Source organism: Syngnathoides biaculeatus, chromosome 15 (genome assembly GCF_019802595.1).
Source record: "Syngnathoides biaculeatus isolate LvHL_M chromosome 15, ASM1980259v1, whole genome shotgun sequence".
Lineage (NCBI taxonomy): Eukaryota > Metazoa > Chordata > Actinopteri > Syngnathiformes > Syngnathidae > Syngnathoides > Syngnathoides biaculeatus.
The window spans coordinates 20,100,350-20,119,431 of record NC_084654.1 but is presented as its reverse complement, the minus strand read 5'-3'; the positions used below and the strand labels follow the sequence as shown (position 1 = coordinate 20,119,431).

Here is a 19,082-nt window from a genome sequence, read left to right as displayed (position 1 = left end):
AACAACATTTTTATATTAGACATGGCTTGGGCCTACTACTGGAATTTCCGGCCTATAAGCCGTGACGTTTTTCACACGCTTTCAACCCTGCGGCTTATGCGGTGATGTGGCTAATTTGTGCATTTTTTTTTCTAACGGCCGGAAGGGGGCACTCGAGCGTAAAAGGTAAGAGTGTGCCGAGGAACTTACCTTTACCGGTCTGGCCCTGTTAGTGCTGCGCTAGCGTGTTACTGCCGTGTCTCAGTGGTTTTTACCAGTATGTTTTGTTTTTTTTAACCGGCCCTGTTAGCGCGATGGTGCTAGCGTTAGTGTTAGCGTGCCGGCGGTAGCATTAAACTCTCTGTGTACCATCTTTCTTTGTTAATATCTCGTGTTTCAATGTTGGTTCCAACGTGGGCACTTGCGGCTTTTACACGGCTGTGGCCCATGTTTGTACCAAATGGTATTTCCTTTACAAATGTGCTGGGTGAGGCTTATAACCAGGTGCGCACTGTAGGCCGGGAATTACGGTAGTCATTTCTGTATGTGAGAGGTGCTATGGTGGGTGACGGTGTAGCACATCCACCTCATAGTTCTGAGAAACCTGGTTCAAATCCGGCCTCACCTGTGTGGCGTTTGCGTGTTCTCCCTGTGCCCGTGTGGGTTTTCGCTGGATTCTCTGGTTTCCCACATTCCAAAGACATTCATGGCTTGGTTAATGGGAGACGCTAAAACTGTCCGGAGTCGTGAAGGTAAAACCGAATGGTTGTTTGTTTTAATGTGGCCTGCGATTGAGTGGGGGGGCAGTCCAGGAGATACGCTGCCTCACGCATCATGGAAATAGAATGTATATCCATCTATTCATACATTTTCTTTGCCGCTTATCCTGACAAGGGTCGCGGGGAGTGCTGGAGCCTATCCCAGCTGTCATCGGGCAGGAGGCAGAGTACACCCTGAATTGGTTGCTAACCAATCACAGTTGACAAAATACTACCACAAGTAAATAAAATGCCCAAAGTATCAAACATCCATCAGTTTTCTTAGCCGCTTATCCTCACAAGGGTCGCAGGGAGTGCCGGAGCTTATCCCAGCTGTCATCGGGCAGGAGGCAGAGTACACCCTGGACTAGTTGCTAACCAATTACAGTTGACAAAATACTACCAAAAGTAAATAAAATGCTAAAAGTGTCAAACATCCATCCATTTTCTTCGCCGCTTATCCCCACAAGGGTCGCGGGAGTACTGGAGCTTATCCCAGCTTTCATCGGGCAGGAGGCAGAGTACACCCTGAACTCGTTGCTAACCAATCACAGTTGACAAAATACTACCACAAGTAAATAAAATGCCCAAAGTATCAAACATCCATCCATTTTCTTAGCCGCTTATCCTCACAAGGGTCGCAGGGAGTGCCGGAGCTTATCCCAGCTGTCATCGGGCAGGAGGCAGAGTACACCCTGGACTAGTTGCTAACCAATTACAGTTGACAAAATACTACCAAAAGTAAATAAAATGCTAAAAGTGTCAAACATCCATCCATTTTCTTCGCCGCTTATCCCCACAAGGGTCGCGGGAGTACTGGAGCTTATCCCAGCTTTCATCGGGCAGGAGGCAGAGTACACCCTGAACTCGTTGCTAACCAATCACAGTTGACAAAATACTACCACAAGTAAATAAAATGCCCAAAGTATCAAACATCCATCCATTTTCTTAGCCGCTTATCCTCACAAGGGTCGCAGGGAGTGCCGGAGCTTATCCCAGCTGTCATCGGGCAGGAGGCAGAGTACACCCTGGACTCGTTGCTAACCAATTACAGTTGACAAAATACTTCCAAAAGTAAATAAAATGCCAAAAGTGCCAAACATCCATCCATTTTCTTCGCCGCTTATCCCCACAAGGGTCGCGGGAGTACTGGAGCTTATCCCAGCTTTCATCGGGCAGGAGGCAGAGTACACCCTGAACTCGTTGCTAACCAATCGCAGTTGACAAAATACGACCACAAGTAAATAAAATGCCCAAAGTATCAAACAAGAAAGTAAAAATATTTATAATTTTTATTGTGTACAAAGCACACGCCTCCCACCCAGCTTGTACTTACCACTTCCTCATCTTTCTGTCTGAGTAGTGGCCAAAATTATATTGTGTCTCTACTGTTGGGTTTGTTTTGTGTTTGTTTGTGTGTGTGTGTGTGTGTCCCTGCCCCCCTCCCCTCAACTTTATTTTAAGCATGCTGCTAACATTACAGAAGCCACGTTAGACACATTGGGAAAAGCATCAGGCCTAAAATGTGAAATGTGAAACATCTCCCACCATGTTTCAGACAGGCACTTGAACGTGGGTCACTATGACAATCCATTACACTCACACCAGCCCCCACCCCGATTCCAAAAAAAAAAAAATAATACACCGAACAATTTCTTCCAGTCTCAATTCATCAATGAAAACTCACACATTTCATCACGTTTTGAGTCATCAAGGAGCCACGTTTAACTAGTCACTATCACGGCAAAGAAATCATTTCGCCGTTATTGACGCAAAAACAACACCGCACCGGGGTGTGTAGACTTTTTATAGCCACTGTCGATAGCATTGCCGATAAAGCGCAGTCTTGTTGAGCTGTCATCTCATCCGACACTTTTGTTTCTGGGATGGGTGGCGGCGACGACGGTGGAGGGGGGTGGGTGACGGTAAGACGCATTAGAAGGAGCGAGCGTCACCGGCACTCGGCGACTCCGAGTTGGCCAAGAGTGACGCTGCTTTAATGTCTTTCCATACGCTCGTGACGCTCCTGCGAAGCTGTCCCCTGCCAGATGTTATCAGCAGGCACTACTCAAGTGAGTGGGCAGGTGGTGGGGGTCCTTATTTAGGTCTTCCGTAGGTTTCAACACTGTCCAGACACGGCCTGAGTGGGCCGGAGGGCAGGACTTTGGTCGGGGGGAAACTTTGTCCATCCATCCATCCATCCACCGCCTCGGGATCCCTCCGGAAAAGCTGGAAGAAGTGGCTGGGGAAAGGGAAGTCTGGCTATCCCTGCTGAAGCTACTTCCCTCGCGACCTGACCCGGAAAAGCGGTAGATAATGGATGGATGGACCCCTACAAGGGAATACGTTTCTTTGAACGCAACGTTGTGTAATTGTATTGCTCTTTCAGACGGAACAAGATCCATCGTCAAAGTGACCCTTTTCTGGTTCTCATTTGTCTGATTTTGATTCACATCGGTACACCCTCAACTGGTCACTAGTCAGCCGCCGGACACATACAGACAAACAGGCATTCCCACTCGCGTTCACACCTACGGACAACACAATGCAGAGTCTTCAATTTACCGAACATGCACGGTTTTTGGAATGTGGGAGTTCACACAGAAAATACACAAAACTGGATGGATGGATGGCTGGAACGTGGGACCACTTGACAACCTTAACTAACCCTCTAAAGGAAAGATGTTCCGAAACCTCTGTAAATCATCAACTGCAGAGTGAGACATCAACACAACATTTTTACACGTCAGCCTGAACATTGGTGATCATTCCCAACACACCGCACCTGCGTACAACATTTCGGAGCTGTTGCAGCAATTCGGTGGATTATCAACGCCACTCTAAAACGCTCTCCGAGTGTCGACAGAACTGTATTTTTTTTTTTTTTTCCACCCGTGACATTTAATACAGCGAGTAAATCACTCCCGGGACCTGTTATTCCGCCAAGAATGCAATTACATACTTTCAAATAAAAAAAAAAAAAAAAAAAACTTGAAAGGGCCCAACGAGTTTTAAAACGCAGTGTGCGCTCGCGGAACGGCGGTCCAGGAATTCCAAGCAGTTGGAATATGCTAACATCGCTTGTGTGGGCGAAGGCGGGAGCGAGGAGGAGGAGTGCGTTTGAAAGGAGACTAGACTAAAACGCCTGGTGATGCCTTATAACTTTTGAAGTCAGCGGGGAGGCTCTCCATATTAGTCGGGAGGCAAGTGATGGCGAGTGACTTCAGCACGTAGATTCATACCGCAGGAATTTGCCATGTTAGCATGCGGGCTTGCAAAAATAACATGGAGGCTAGCTTTGTTCGCAAAGAAGCCCGTAAAGTTCGCTTGCGGGTTTACAATGTTAGCACGGACAGTGATAAAGGCTGCTAGCAAAGATTTCCAGGTTTGCATGGAGGCTAGAGAAGTTCGTTCGCAGAGGCTAATAAACTTAACATTGAAGTCAGAAAAGTAAGCACGCAGGGTTGCTATTTTACTACGCATATCTCTTCAATTTTGCACAGACATCAGCATAAATATGTTAGCATAAATGTCAGGAAGTGTCGCATGCAAGCTCAGCATGTTAGCGCAGACGCTAATACATTTAGCACAGAGGATATTGAGATTACATTTAGGTTTTCCTTATTAGCACGGGGCCTTACCGTGCTAGCACGGTGGCTATTGTGGTTAGCATAACGGTTTGGCATGTAGCACGTAGGCCAGTGATTTTTAATACGCAGCCTTGCCGTGTTAGTCAATAACACGTCACAGAGGCCGTCGAGATTCGAACACAGGGTCGCCATGTTAGCATAAAGGCTGGACATGTAACTAATCAAATTGTTTGCTCGCGGTCTGGAAGCAGCTTGACATTAAGTACAAATACATCAAACGTTGTCTTCTGTCGTTTATTCCGCGCGTCTGCTCGGTGAAATCTCCTCTTCTTCACCGGGAATATACTCTAAAGACAACAAGGTGTAAAAGCAATGACTCACTCATGACATAATGTTTCCTAGTGCATTCTGGGATTCAACTCCCTGGAGGGTTTTGGCAGCGGTTGCCTGATTAGCTCACCCCTCAGAGATCCAGGAATGCTGTCACCCAGGTTTTAAGGATCGGTGGTCGCTGCGACGTGACACCGTGCTTTTAACGCATTGGAAAATGCTTAAGCAGTCGCTGCCTTCGGGTCCCACCCTGGACCGCATCGTTAAAAGATGGAGCACTTTGAAGGGGAAAAACCTGAGGGCGAGTTGCGTGTAATTACCTTGGTCAAAACGGTTGGTGTTGAAGCTGCGGTCGGAGCAACCTGGCAAACCCAAGAAGTTCACTTGGCCATTTTCATATTTCATCGAATGTTTTCACACTTCCTGAAATGTTATCACAACCAACGCACTGATTTCTTTTTTTTTTTTGCCCTAAAATAAAATTTAAAAATTCTACTAAGTTTAAGTAGAAAGTACAAGTACAGTCAATCTCAGATGATGCTCCATTAACACAATTAACCTTCTCTCGTTTTTTGGGATGGAAAATCTTATAAGGCACGCTTTACTCGCAATTAGCAAAGTTAGCATTGAGGTTAGAAAAGTTAACATAAAGGCAAGCAAACTCAGTAGGGCGGTTGAAATTCAGCACCAGAGCACATGTAATTAAAATGGAGGTGAATGTAGTCGGAATGGAGGCTATAGATGTTAGCGGGGAGGCTAGCAATTAACACGAATCCTCACCATGTTAGCATATTGGAAGTTCGAAAAGTTAGAATAGAGGCTTGTAATGTTAGCCCATAAGATAGCAATGTTGCCACGGAGGTTTGCCATGTTCGTATCGAGGGTGATCATCATCGCAAATGGACCAGCAAACTTAACGTTAGCATCTACATGATGTATCACTCAGTCAGAAACATAAGTCTTTTTTTTTTTACATTTTTTTTATTTTTATGTTTTACAGGTTCCGAAGCAGCATACACATACTGGGTTTTGCACTTTAAGTGTTTTCTTTTTTTTGTTAGGGTTAGATAGATACGGATTGATTTATAGTATTATATTGTTATTATTATTATTATTGGTAGTAGTAGTAGTAGTAGTATTATAGTTACTGTAGATACGGCAATGCACTCCCATCCTAGCATAATCTACTAGGCTAAAGCATACATCTTAAGCAAAAAATAAATGTTCCTTAAATTATTTGATTATATAAACTATTTAAACTATACATGTATTCCTACTATGCAGTTTATTATCAGGAAAAGCTAAAAAAAATTGCTTAAATTTTTTTTTTTTTTTAGGCTTGGAACGCATTATTTCATTTTCCATTCATTGTAATGGGAAAACATGCTTCGGTTTTCGAAAGTTTTCCTTTTCAACCAGCCTTCTGGAACGGATTGTGTTCGAGAAGCAAGGCACCACTGTGGATAGATAAATAGATAGATTAGATTTCATTTGTAAATACATTTATATGTAAATATATTTTTCTTGCCTTGAAAAAAAAAAAACCAATTCAAGATATTAGCGAGCTAATCGGACACAGATTTGGATTTCGGTTTTTAATGTCTCGGTAACATTTGTTACATTTTTGTGGGTTTTTTTTTTTTTTTGTTGTCGCTGTGAAAATAGGATTCAAGTTTATGAACTATCCCCCTTCAAGATGGAATCAGACGAATGTGAGCTCACGTCCTCGCAACAACAAGGGTTAGGCGAGGTTACTGTTAAGCTGTTCAGACACAAATATAACGCAAACATATTAGCTATCATCCTCTTTAGCTACCTAACAACAATGCAGAGTCTTCAATTTACCGAACATGCACGGTTTTTGGAATGTGGGAGTTCACACAGAAAATACACAAAACTGGATGGATGGATGGCTGAAACGTGGGACCACTTGACAACCTTAACTAACCCTCTAAAGGAAAGATGTTCCGAAACCTCTGTAAATCATCAACTGCAGAGTGAGACATCAACACAACATTTTTACACGTCAGCCTGAACATTGGTGATCATTCCCAACACACCGCACCTGCGTACAACATTTCGGAGCTGTTGCAGCAATTCGGTGGATTATCAACGCCACTCTAAAACGCTCTCCGAGTGTCGACAGAACTGTATTTTTTTTTTTTTTTCCACCCGTGACATTTAATACAGCGAGTAAATCACTCCCGGGACCTGTTATTCCGCCAAGAATGCAATTACATACTTTCAAATAAAAAAAAAAAAAAAAAACAAAAAAAAAACTTGAAAGGGCCCAACGAGTTTTAAAACGCAGTGTGCGCTCGCGGAACGGCGGTCCAGGAATTCCAAGCAGTTGGAATATGCTAACATCGCTTGTGTGGGCGAAGGGGGGAGCGAGGAGGAGGAGTGCGTTTGAAAGGAGACTGGACTAAAACGCCTGGTGATGCCTTATAACTTTTGAAGTCAGCGGGGAGGCTCTCCATATTAGTCGGGAGGCAAGTGATGGCGAGTGACTTCAGCACGTAGATTCATACCGCAGGAATTTGCCATGTTAGCATGCGGGCTTGCAAAAATAACATGGAGGCTAGCTTTGTTCGCAAAGAAGCCCGTAAAGTTCGCTTGCGGGTTTACAATGTTAGCACGGACAGTGATAAAGGCTGCTAGCAAAGATTTCCAGGTTTGCATGGAGGCTAGAGAAGTTCGTTCGCAGAGGCTAATAAACTTAACATTGAAGTCAGAAAAGTAAGCACGCAGGGTTGCTATTTTACTACGCATATCTCTTCAATTTTGCACAGACATCAGCATAAATATGTTAGCATAAATGTCAGGAAGTGTCGCATGCAAGCTCAGCATGTTAGCGCAGACGCTAATACATTTAGCACAGAGGATATTGAGATTACATTTAGGTTTTCCTTATTAGCACGGGGCCTTACCGTGCTAGCACGGTGGCTATTGTGGTTAGCATAACGGTTTGGCATGTAGCACGTAGGCCAGTGATTTTTAATACGCAGCCTTGCCGTGTTAGTCAATAACACGTCACAGAGGCCGTCGAGATTCGAACACAGGGTCGCCATGTTAGCATAAAGGCTGGACATGTAACTAATCAAATTGTTTGCTCGCGGTCTGGAAGCAGCTTGACATTAAGTACAAATACATCAAACGTTGTCTTCTGTCGTTTATTCCGCGCGTCTGCTCGGTGAAATCTCCTCTTCTTCACCGGGAATATACTCTAAAGACAACAAGGTGTAAAAGCAATGACTCACTCATGACATAATGTTTCCTAGTGCATTCTGGGATTCAACTCCCTGGAGGGTTTTGGCAGCGGTTGCCTGATTAGCTCACCCCTCAGAGATCCAGGAATGCTGTCACCCAGGTTTTAAGGATCGGTGGTCGCTGCGACGTGACACCGTGCTTTTAACGCATTGGAAAATGCTTAAGCAGTCGCTGCCTTCGGGTCCCACCCTGGACCGCATCGTTAAAAGATGGAGCACTTTGAAGGGGAAAAACCTGAGGGCGAGTTGCGTGTAATTACCTTGGTCAAAACGGTTGGTGTTGAAGCTGCGGTCGGAGCAACCTGGCAAACCCAAGAAGTTCACTTGGCCATTTTCATATTTCATCGAATGTTTTCACACTTCCTGAAATGTTATCACAACCAACGCACTGATTTCTTTTTTTTTTTGCCCTAAAATAAAATTTAAAAATTCTACTAAGTTTAAGTAGAAAGTACAAGTACAGTCAATCTCAGATGATGCTCCATTAACACAATTAACCTTCTCTCGTTTTTTGGGATGGAAAATCTTATAAGGCACGCTTTACTCGCAATTAGCAAAGTTAGCATTGAGGTTAGAAAAGTTAACATAAAGGCAAGCAAACTCAGTAGGGCGGTTGAAATTCAGCACCAGAGCACATGTAATTAAAATGGAGGTGAATGTAGTCGGAATGGAGGCTATAGATGTTAGCGGGGAGGCTAGCAATTAACACGAATCCTCACCATGTTAGCATATTGGAAGTTCGAAAAGTTAGAATAGAGGCTTGTAATGTTAGCCCATAAGATAGCAATGTTGCCACGGAGGTTTGCCATGTTCGTATCGAGGGTGATCATCATCGCAAATGGACCAGCAAACTTAACGTTAGCATCTACATGATGTATCACTCAGTCAGAAACATAAGTCTTTTTTTTTTTACATTTTTTTTATTTTTATGTTTTACAGGTTCCGAAGCAGCATACACATACTGGGTTTTGCACTTTAAGTGTTTTCTTTTTTTTGTTAGGGTTAGATAGATACGGATTGATTTATAGTATTATATTGTTATTATTATTATTATTGGTAGTAGTAGTAGTAGTAGTATTATAGTTACTGTAGATACGGCAATGCACTCCCATCCTAGCATAATCTACTAGGCTAAAGCATACATCTTAAGCAAAAAATAAATGTTCCTTAAATTATTTGATTATATAAACTATTTAAACTATACATGTATTCCTACTATGCAGTTTATTATCAGGAAAAGCTAAAAAAAATTGCTTAAATTTTTTTTTTTTTTTTAGGCTTGGAACGCATTATTTCATTTTCCATTCATTGTAATGGGAAAACATGCTTCGGTTTTCGAAAGTTTTCCTTTTCAACCAGCCTTCTGGAACGGATTGTGTTCGAGAAGCAAGGCACCACTGTGGATAGATAAATAGATAGATTAGATTTCATTTGTAAATACATTTATATGTAAATATATTTTTCTTGCCTTGAAAAAAAAAAAAACCAATTCAAGATATTAGCGAGCTAATCGGACACAGATTTGGATTTCGGTTTTTAATGTCTCGGTAACATTTGTTACATTTTTGTGGTTTTTTTTTTTTTTGTTGTCGCTGTGAAAATAGGATTCAAGTTTATGAACTATCCCCCTTCAAGATGGAATCAGACGAATGTGAGCTCACGTCCTCGCAACAACAAGGGTTAGGCGAGGTTACTGTTAAGCTGTTCAGACACAAATATAACGCAAACATATTAGCTATCATCCTCTTTAGCTACCTAACAACAACTTTAAACAGGGAAGAAAACAACCAGATACCTTTGCGGGCTGCAAGTGTGGATGTTGGCCGACTGCTGGGAAGCTCGTAAAAGAGTCGAGTCATGTTACCTGTGCTTTCAAATCCATCTGTAGTGCAAAAAGCTGGGACAGCTTGACTTTTTTTTTTTTTTTTTTTTTACGGGGGAGAACTGGAAACAGGGCTGGCTAACTGGAGCCACATTTCCCCCCCCCCCAGTTCACCGGTACGGCCCCCCCCAGGGGATCCGTTTGTGACATGACACAAATTTTCCGCTGACAGCGAAACGAATAAATAAGCAAGCCACCCCCACCCCCCCAAAAAAGCGCTTTAAGGCTGATTGCGTGTATTCCTGCGCACAAGTAAAGGACCCTGGGGGGGCTCCTGGCCAGGGTAGCGGCGCAAATGGTTCCACTAACAATAGATTTTCCTTTTCCGACAAACCCCGCGTCGCGTATAAGCCGAAGTGACCATAAGTGTGTTTGTTCAGGATCTGGTGTCGCTTTATCATTCGGCAAGAAAAATACTCAATTGGTCGTGTTAACACATTGGAGGTTATGCAGTACACCCAAGTAGAAAACGATGAGATAAGTGCTCTTTTTTTTTTATTGTCTTTGGTGGTTTGGCTCACTTTTAATTGTTTCTGAAGGGAATGTTTGGTTTATCCGGTTCAGCAAAAAAAAAAAAAAAGTGTAATCATATTTTTCCAGATTGTTATGATTGTTTTTTTATTTTCCCATGAAGTAACCAACACCTTTCATTCCAAGGAGGAATGCCCCCACCCCCAGCCCCTCTCTCACCGCCGGGACTCCTCCACTTCGCCATGGCGACGGCTCGAGCACGGCAATGTCTTGGCGTCGGGTCGGCTGCCAAATTGCGTTGCCTCGCTCCGCCCGTTCCCCCCCACAAGTGCACCGTACATTGCTCCCCACCCTCGGGGAGCTTCGCGATCAGCGGGGGAATCGGAGCGGGGAATAACAGGGAGACCAGGGCAACTTCCATCTGCCGTTGGGAACAGCTGTGTTTAGAAATTGTAAAATCGAGAGAGGAGTAAAGTGCGTACGCCTTGATTTACATACAGTTAGCATTTCCACCACCAACAAATCAACAAGCACATTTCCGAAAGTCAGGCAGGATTTTACTTTGATACACGGCGGTCTAAGGCTCCTCCGAGCACTCCAAGGAGCATCCGTCAAATAGAATGTTTCGGTTTCCCGGTCGGGGTTGAATGAGGTCGGGATTTAAAAGTATTTGTCATCGAAAAGCCCTAAAAATTCCCAATATGGGAGTAGCAGGAAAAAGGGGATCTGTTTAGGTGTATGTAGGATTCGTGGTAGCAGGTTAGGATTAGGGTTTATGGTTTTGAGTTCGAAGTAAGTTGCGTTTAAGGTTAGGTCCAGTTCAAAGGCAATTAACCCTGACTGCAAGCCACAAACCTAACTTATGAACCTAACCATAACTCGAACCATGATGCAGAATTCTATCCCTACACTCTAACATGTAGACCTAACCCTAACCCCTAAACCCAATTGATCCTAAGCGCTAACTATAATTCCCAATACAGTTCCTTAAACCTAACCAGTAACCACAAGATAAAAGGGTGAGGGTTAAAGGCAATTAACCCTGACTGCAAGCCACGAACCCAATTTATGAACCTAACCATAACTCGAACCATGATGCAGAATTCTATCCCTACACTCTAACATGTAGACCTAACCCTAACCCCTAAACCCAATTGATCCTAAGCGCTAACTATAATTCCCAATACAGTTCCTTAAACCTAACCAGTAACCACAAGATAAAAGGGTGAGGGTTAAAGGCAACGAACCCAATTTATGAACCTAACCATAACTCGAACCATGATGCAGAATTCTATCCCTACACCCTAACATCTAGACCTAACCCTCACCCCTAAACCAAATTGATCCTAAGCGCTGACCATAATTCCTAATACAGTTCCTTGAAGCTAACCCTAACCCTTTTGTCTAATGGTTACTGGTTAGCTTTGAGGAACTGTATTAGGAATTATGGTTAGCACTTGGGATCAATTTGGGTTAGGGTTAGGTCTAGATGTTAGGGTGTAGGGATAGAATTCTGCATCATGATTAGAGTTATGGTTAGGTTCATAACTTGGGTTTATGGCTTGCAGTCAGGGTTAATTGCCTTGAACCCTTTCCGGGCAGGGGTTGCAAATTTGCAACAGGTTTAATATAATCAACAATTTTAAGTCCAGAGTATGATTTCCTGAAAGTATCAGATTTTTCTATCTGCAAAATTTTATTTGGTCTAGAGAGTTAAACTAGACTGTATTATGTTCATGAGGGCCCCTGTGGACAAAATTGGATGGGCATGAGACAATTTAGGGGGACGGGATGGGGAAATGAGACAGGCTGGGATTGCCGTGGATGCCTGATGAGTTGTATACATTTTTCAAAAACAAACAAACAAAAAAATGTCACCACAGTCACCATGTAGATGACAAAGCTAGATGACTTCGGCCGTAGTAACTCAGGGTGTGCACAACTAAATCTGATAGTATATAATGGGGTGGAACAAGATTTGGAGGGTGTCTGTAGTAGGGCGGGACGCATATTATGGACTGTGTGTATGGTTGTTGAGAAAGCAAGAGACAGAGAGCCCCCCCCCCCCACCCCCCCACCTCTGACCCTTACTCTGGAACTGGGACACGAAGAAGAGCTTCATCCGCCAATGGTGGCACCAAAGCTGCCCAATAGAAGAAAGCCATAACGGAACATCCCCATTACCAGGAAGGAACAGGCTCCCATCGATTCACATAGTGCTCCTTTGAGCCTCGAGGATTCAGCGGTCCGGTCCCCCCCAGAAACTGCCATGGATAGCGTTAAAGACGGTGTGGGGAAAAACGATCAAGATTTGAATACGGTGGAAAAATGTCCAAAATCCCAGATAGGCTGCCGTGTTTGCCAGGATCATAGTGTCACAGGATTCCAGGTATTACGCTTACATTTTACAGTTCAGGGTAAGCGGTTACAGGTTTAGGGTTACGGTTGGGGTCATGGGTTAGGATTATGGTCAGCGGCTCGTGTTTGGGTCAGGGTTTGTTTTACTGGTCATGTTACGGTGTTCGGGTTTGGGGTTATAGTTTGATTTAAGGGTTGGGGTTTATGATTCGGGCTAGGGGTTTTGGTTGTTCTTGGGATTACGGCTAGAGTAGGCATTAACGGTTAGGTGTTGGTTTCATGGAAAAACCGTAGTTGTTCCACCGGGGTGAATTGTGTCAACCAACGGGGATGGAGGCTAGCATCGGTGGCTCGTAAAATGTTGTTCTCGCGAGGGGCTACCCAAACGCTCTGCGGGACTTTAATCAGAATACCTCCATGGGAAATATTTGTGAATGTAAAGGATTAAGTTTCTCGAGAAATCCAACTTAAATTCTCAGCTGGTAGTTTCAGTCGGAGATGGCGGAGCGAAAGGACAACAAACATGTACAGAAGCTGCCTCACCTCCGCCTCCACAGAACAAGCATGACATCAGCCAGCAGCCATTTGGCTGTTTATAAGCTTTATTTTCAGGGCTGCATTACGCTCGACTCCGCGGTGCTTTTAGCGGCTCGGGGAGGAAGAGCGCGGGGCGAGCAGCCGTTGTTAATATTGGACGCATCTGTTGAAAACCAAATAACAGCGGGTGGTCACCTTTCATCATGGAATGACGGGAATCGGGGGCAGGATAGTGAGGTCGGGGAGAGTAGGGGGGGGCGCGCTTGTAGTAAGGTGAAACCGTACAATGTATGCACGTCCGTGACGTCATCGTCTGAGTTCGGCCCTGCGTCCATTTGCGAGCGGTGAGCCGAAACCGTCTGGAAGAAGCGCTAAGACCACGTATGAGGCATGTCTGGTTTCTGGTCCCCGGTCATGGGGGGCTTGATCCAAATATCGACAATAGCGATAGCAATGTCGGTGCCGATACCGATTGAGATCAGGGAGATCAATCATTCATTTTTTGTCCTGTATACAGACCAATTTTTCTTTGAATTCAATGTTTTTAGGGTCCTTTTGTGATCAACATGTTGATTGTATATGTTCTGTTTTTAAATTATTATTCCTTTCATAGCCAGACAACTAAAGGGAAGGAAATTAACAAACACTCAACGAAATGAACATTTTGAAAATTTACATTCTATGCCGTGACACTTAAATCCAGAAAGCAAGTGCAACAAAGGGAAATATTTTCCTCAAAATATTGCCAAACATTTTTGGATTTGTTTTCTTGAGTGATAGTTTTATGCACCTTAATAAAATCCTGACAATATGTGGGAATCATTGTCATAATCTGCCAGTTTTCTTTGATTTCTGAACAAAAAATATGAGTAAATTTTAGTACTTCAAAATCCTTCCAGGGTTTCAAAATCAGTAATAGATTTAATAGGCAAGTTAAAAATAATAATCATAGTAATAAATAAAGAAGCCAAGGTAAGACTCCCAGAACAACCACATTATTTTATATATTAATATATTTTATATATCTTATATATATTGACTTTATTATTATTTTATTCAGTTAATTTAGTTAGTTGCGAACAATTTTTAAATTAATCATGCTTTAAATTAGTATTTAGTTTTGAGAACTTTTCCTGAACTGGACCAGGTGTGATTTCCAAACCCGGGTTCAATTCCTGCGTGATACGCAGAGTAGTAGCGCTTCAGCTTGGGTGACATTTGTCTCCAATTTAGGATAAGCGAACGTTATTTCTCATCTTTCATTAGATGTTGACGGACTTGATGGATGTTTGGAAATAAATGAAATATGGGGGAAAACCACAATTTCTGTTTAAAAAACGAGTATCCAGAATTTATCATCACTGGCGTACCAAGATATACTGTAAATCTTTCTGATGTTACCACAATCATAAAACTTTAAATCATTCTCCTGCAAACTGACAAACTGACTCGTTCTCAGCGGGAGAATTAACATCGGCGACATCAGAAATATGTATTTAGTTGCTATCAGATCTTCTTCTTTTCCTTTCGGCTTGTCCCGTTAGGGGTCGCCACAGCGCGTCATCTTAGATGAAACGCATATTTGTTTGGCGCGGTTTTTACACCGGATGGCCTTCCTGACGCATCCCAGATCGATATCGGGAAAACGTCGGCGGGCGCGACCACAGGCACGCCAATCATTCAGGGTTGGCGTCCAAACTCTTCTGGCTGCGTTAAATACACACGCGACTGCGCACACAAACAACCACAGACACGAACACACACCGCCACCCACTACCTCCACCCTGCCCGCACTCTATTTCAGTCTGGACTGTACCCATCCAGAAACCACATGCCACCACATACAGAGCGCTGTGTCTGGGCTCTGACGGCCTGGAGGTGGCCAGGACGTGGTGGGCTAGGTGCATTTGTGGTCCTCAAACTGTGGTCCATGAGTTATAGCGCGGGGATCAATTACGCTACTGATGAATTTGCTCGTGGGCTTGGGGGAATAAATAGGCTGCAGTAAAAGAGGGCAGTTTTTTCGTCCTAGCCAAAAGGCCAAGTAGTGGTTTTTTTTTGTTTTTTGTTTTTTTATTCAGGGCAAAAGGGCAGGTGCTTGAGCACCTCTCGGGGTCCGTGCATGGGCTTGACGCCGGATTACGATTAAAAGTTTTCAGTTAACCTAATCAGCATGTTTTTCGAGTGTGGGGTTTGCCATGTTCTTGGTGGAACTTCATTAAACTGAATTTCATGACCTTCCTTTTAACTGCGATTGGCTGGCAACCAGTTAAGGCGGTACCCCTGCTTGAATCTTGAAATCTTGAATCTTCTGACTGAAGATTGCTGGGATAAGCTCCAGCACTCCCGCAACCCTTGTGAGGATAAGTGGCTCAGATAATGGATGGACAGATCCTTCCCATTCAATTTCATGAATATTTGGTTCTAAGGGGTGTGCAAGGTTATGCTAAAATATTCTCTCCTGTAAAGGGTCCCTGGACCTAAAACCCAAGGGTGTCAAACCCGTTTCTATCGCGGGCCGCATTGTCGTTACAGTTTCTGTCAGAGGGCCATTATGACTGAAACCATGAAAATCTCATTTACACATTAAAATTTATCAACTAGTTTTGGAATCGCAGCTCAAGGGTGATGGTTTTTTTTTAAACTATTGTTGATGTTTGGTAACACAAAAATGCTTGCAATATCTCAGTGTCATCATTTAGGATATGACAACTTGAAATTTTTGGTCGAGATTTTACAAAAATCATGGAAATTGTTACGCATGATTTGCCTTGGCGGGCCACATAAAATCAAGTGGCGGGCCGCATCCAGCCCCCGGGCCTTGCGTTTGACACCTGCGGGCTAAAGGATCAGAAGGCTTGGGGGGAATTGTGGAGGAAAGCGGTGGTCAGTCAGGGGGCGGGAGGGACCACGTTGTGCAGTGCTATCTCGCAGCTGTTCCACTCAGGATGGCGAGGTCTCCCGACATAAATTTCGCTGATATCACCTCCATCAGAGGCCCATAAAGATGATTTATTATAAATAGAACTCTCGTGTGTTTACAGCAGACATTCTTGAGCCCGCAACATCTTTCAAAGTGAGCATTTGCAGGTGCTCTGGCTCGCTCGCTGTGGGGCAGGAGGAACAAGGAAGAGGTGGGGTGGGGGGGGGCAATGGAAGAAAAGAGCAGGATAAACGATAAAGGTGATGAGCTTGGGAAAACATGGCAGCTATTACGACAAGGGTATTACTGAGCATCAAAGTATTTACCGAGTTTATAAATGTTGTAATTCTCAAGCCACTCCCTGACGATAAGTATGCAGGTGGTATTCCCACAAGGCTGCAGATGCAACGTTCTACCTATCTGGGTCGGGTTTATGCTCCTTTGAAATTAAGTTTGAACTTTTTGGCTGTAATTCCAGAAGGTGTATTTAGCGCAAACTGATCTGTGTTGGCACAAAATCATTCAGGTGAGAAAAAAGTCAGGGGAAAACCTACAAGAGTTTAACTTTATTTGGGGTTAATCAGAGGCAGTAAAAATGGCGGCAGTGTGTTGACTGCCATTTAACGAGTTTAATTGTGATTGGTTCTGCACGCAGCCGCATCCCCAGTTAAAAGGTGTGCGCACTTGTGCAACCGGATTAATATATTTGTCTGTTTTTAATTCTCCTCGTGAAAAAAAATTGCCCATTTCCTTTTTGTCTTCCAATTCCGGTGTACAGGCTGTAGGTCACATTTATCTCGAAAAATGTTTTGAAATGATTTAGACCTGTCTCATTTTTGTGGACGGAATTTTCTGTAAAGTTAGGACGCAGGAGTGAATCTAGGGTTTCGGATTGTGTTAACGGGTTGAAGTTGGGGTTCTGGGTTCGGTTTAGGGAGTTATAGGGAGTTAGATGTGAGGTGACCTAGAATTGTGGTTATGGTTTAGGTTAGGTTAGGGTGGTTTGGTATTAAGGGACAGGGTTAGGGTTAAGGGATGGGGTCAGATTTTGGGTCTGTTATGGTTAACTTTTTTTCTAGGTGTCTTCCCTTTATTACAGTCGTTTCTAGATTGCTAGGTACTGTATACAGTTAGCTAACATTGGCAACAATTTCAGATATTTACTGAAAACCAAATCCAGTTGGAACAAAGAAAAGACACAACAAAACTTGTCATGCAGGACCTCAAATAAACCCGAGCACTATCTTGTAACTCCTAGCAAAAGCTAGTTAACTCTTTAGCTTGAGGTCTATTGGTATAGCTAGCTAGCTGGGTGAGGTACACTGAAGTCAGAAGGGTATTTTCCACCCTTTTTTTTTTTTTTTTTTGTGAATTACAAAATTCTACATCCTAATTTAAGGAGCTTCGGCCGAATGACGATACGGTTTTCCGATGAGTTAATGCGGTCCTTTCCGTTTACTTTTTGGCCCACATTGGACTTTCTGTGGCTTTCGCTGATTCACACTTTATCAAGGACCATGACGAACTGCACATTTCGTTTTTTTTTTTTTTTCAGCCTTCTCCTGTCAAATATCGCGGGAAAAATAATGAGTGATGGATGTCCGAACCGGCCGTAAACACTTGTGGCCGCTTTGTGACATTGAAGCTAGCTCAATTCCCTTCTGAACCAGCTGCGTCACAAAAAGTGGTAAGCGGTTAGCGTATTGATCTCCGTTGACCATTTTTTCTTCCCCGCCATGTAAAAAAAAATAAAAAAGGAAAAGTATTTAACCACAGTGTTGTGCAATTGTTCCAGAAGCACCTGCTTTGACATGCAACGTGGCTAGGCTTGGTATTTATTTAAAAGGGAACACACACACACACACACACAGATGCAGAAAGACCATCACGTAAACAAATACCCACAATCGTCCACAATCTGGCTTGTGTTTGCTTTCTGGCTTTTTTTTTTTTTTCTTTCGCAGAGTGGAAATATTTAGCCCTGATGAAACCTGCATCTGGACGACCACAACCCCTCAAATCAAATAAACCAGGGAGCTCTATTCTTTTCTCCCCCCCCCCCCCCACACTCCCTCTTCCATAAAACCCATCAAGAGGAATGTTGGTAAATCCATGTCAACTCCTCCATCATGTCTCTCATTACCCACCATATTGTTCACATTAGGCCTCTGTATCCTCAGCTCCTATCAAGGGAACGGAACAAAAAGTTCAGCCTTTAGGGGTGCAAATGCCTTGTCACGGGCTAGTATTCCCAAACTATTTAGCTAGCCTTTTGAAAAGGTACAAAGTTGTCCAGAAAATTGCCCCAATGGAGCACATGGTGGTAGACAGCAGCAATGGACTTCTGTGGTACACCGGTTTTTTGGGAGTGTTGCGTTGTACACTTAAAAATATGGTGCTGGGACCTGATAAAGTGGAAACTGAATGTTCACCATAAATCCTCGTTTTGAGCTCTAAATTAGAAGCCGAACTGGAGGCATGTGATGGTCTCTGTTGGGTACATTACACTAGACATCTTTAAGATATTTTCTGTGGACAACGATACTGGTGTGGTACTTTTTTACTTCTGTGACTTAATAAATTAATCCTCAATTTTACCACTGCAACAGGTGGATAGTCCAAAAATCGGCTCCACTTGGTACAATCTTGTACACTGTGGTGATAAACTCTGATTGCTACCCGAGTCCAGTACTCATCCCCATTGTTGAAGACCGCAGAAACTGTACTTTACTGTACTAAACCTCTTTTTCTGACAAAGTGGCGTTGTACCCTCCAAGATATTTGAGTGGTCGCCTGACACTGGACCTTATATGGATGTAATTTTGTTTTTGTTTTTTAGTTCTGGAACTGCTACAAACTGGAGAATGGAAATGGTTCCCGATGGGTTACATCCAGTAGTTTTAGGTGGTAGATAAGACGTTCTTCTACATCTGTTTCTTTTAGTGTGGGTAGTCCCTTGAAATCGGACCTTCACATTTTGGGAAT

At 43.4% G+C, this 19,082-nt stretch overlaps 1 long non-coding RNA gene across 1 annotated transcript in view; it reads left to right on the top strand.

Moving 5' to 3' along the window:
- The window catches only part of LOC133513551 (uncharacterized), a 58,448-nt gene continuing 39,366 nt past the window's right edge, over positions 1–19,082 (top strand). The window contains exon 1 of the long non-coding RNA XR_009798514.1: positions 1–165. This is a non-coding gene — a long non-coding RNA (uncharacterized LOC133513551). The remainder of the gene's footprint in view (positions 166–19,082) is intronic.